Source organism: Chionomys nivalis, chromosome 22, assembly GCF_950005125.1.
Source record: "Chionomys nivalis chromosome 22, mChiNiv1.1, whole genome shotgun sequence".
In the NCBI taxonomy this organism is placed as follows: domain Eukaryota; kingdom Metazoa; phylum Chordata; class Mammalia; order Rodentia; family Cricetidae; genus Chionomys; species Chionomys nivalis.
The window spans coordinates 49,932,625-49,934,193 of record NC_080107.1 but is presented as its reverse complement, the minus strand read 5'-3'; the positions used below and the strand labels follow the sequence as shown (position 1 = coordinate 49,934,193).

The 1,569-nt window shown below is 44.6% G+C and overlaps 1 non-coding gene across 1 annotated transcript; it reads right to left on the bottom strand.

Moving 5' to 3' along the window:
* Positions 1-513: 513 nt before the first annotated feature.
* Positions 514-619, bottom strand: LOC130864987 (U6 spliceosomal RNA). The gene has a single exon (XR_009056031.1). It is a non-coding gene; the product is annotated as a U6 spliceosomal RNA (small nuclear RNA).
* Between the last annotated feature and the right edge of the window lie 950 nt (positions 620-1,569).

Genomic DNA, 1,569 nt, shown 5'->3' with positions numbered 1-1,569 from the left:
GCCCCTAACTACCCCCACTCTCTGAGACAGGCAGATGTTAACTCTTTGCTACCCTGGGGACATGAGATGATGCCACAACATGGCCCTTCTCATTTGCATCTCCCACATGGCTGATGAAGGTGAACGTCTCTTTATATTTTTGGTCATCTTGGCCATTTGGGTTTTCTCTTTGGGGAAGGATCTGTTGATATCTTTTGTCTGGTCTTAAATTTTAAATCAGTTTTATTTAAGGCTTTTCAACATCAACAACCCTTTTAAAAACAACAACAAGCAAAGAACACAGAATTGCAGCAAACAGCATTCTTTTTTAAATAATTTATTTATTTTTATTTTATGTGCATTGGTGTTTCACCTGCATGTATGTCTGTGAGGATGTCAGATCCCCTGGAACAGGAGTTAGACAGTTCTTGTTGCGGGTGCTGGAAATTGAACCCGGGTCCTCTGGAAGAGCAACCAGTGCTGTAACTGCTGAGCCATCTCTCCAGGCCCCTAGCAAACAGCATTCTTATGAGGAAAAACGTGGAGTGATCATGAATCTGTATGTCATGCTTGCACAAGGATCATACTAAATTTCTCTGTATAATTCCAATTTTAGTCTATATACTGCCTAAGCAAGAACTGATCATTTATTGATTGATTGGTTGGTTGATTTCTTTAAGACAGGGTCTCACCATGAAGTTTTGACTATCCTGGAACACACTCTATAGACCAGGCTGGCCTCGAACTCTCAGAGATCCGCCTTCCTCTGCCTCCCAAGAGTAGGAACTAAAGGTGTGCACCACCACAACCCGGCTCACTGTTCACTTTTTAACGTGGATTTTTTTTTTCTTTTAAACACTGCCTGGCCCATTAGTTCCAGCCTCTTATTGACTAGTTTTTACATATTGATCTAACCCATTTTTAATATTCTGTGTAGCACCACAAGCTGGCTTACCAGGAAAAGATCTTAACCTGCGTCTGTCTGGAGTGGGAGAATCATGGCAACTGTCTGACTCGGCTTCTTTCTCCCAGCATTCTGTTCTGTTTACTCCACCCACCTAAGGGTTGGCCTATCAAATGGGCCTAGGCAGTTTCTTTATTAATTAACCAATGAAAGCAATAGATTAGAAAGAAATCACTCTCTTGAACCCCTGGACTCCTTGATGAAGCTCATCAGAGCTTGTGGGCCTGGCTCAGCATGCTTGTCGTGCGAGGATTGTGTCTTCTGAGCGTGTAGTCAAATGCTGTCAGGTGGTCATGGCACCAGTCTCTTCTCTGTGCTAGGTCCCAGGAAAGGAGCCCTGGGAAGATACTCACTTCCCTTGCCAATCTTGTTTCTGTTCTCACAGCTTTGCTTTCTCTTACGTGCTCTGGCCTGCCTGCTCCTCTTCAGGACCCTGTCCTGAGGGGAGTGATGTATGGGACTGATGAATAAGCGTCTCATTATCAGGGTCTGACCTGGAGTGGCCTGGGCACTATCACCACTCTGTAATCCACCTTGTGGGTAAGAAGATTCCAGAAGTTTGACTATAGGTTCCCTTGAGTAGTGCGAATAGGCATTAGCATGTGCCAATCTGCTTCCTGCTGGGC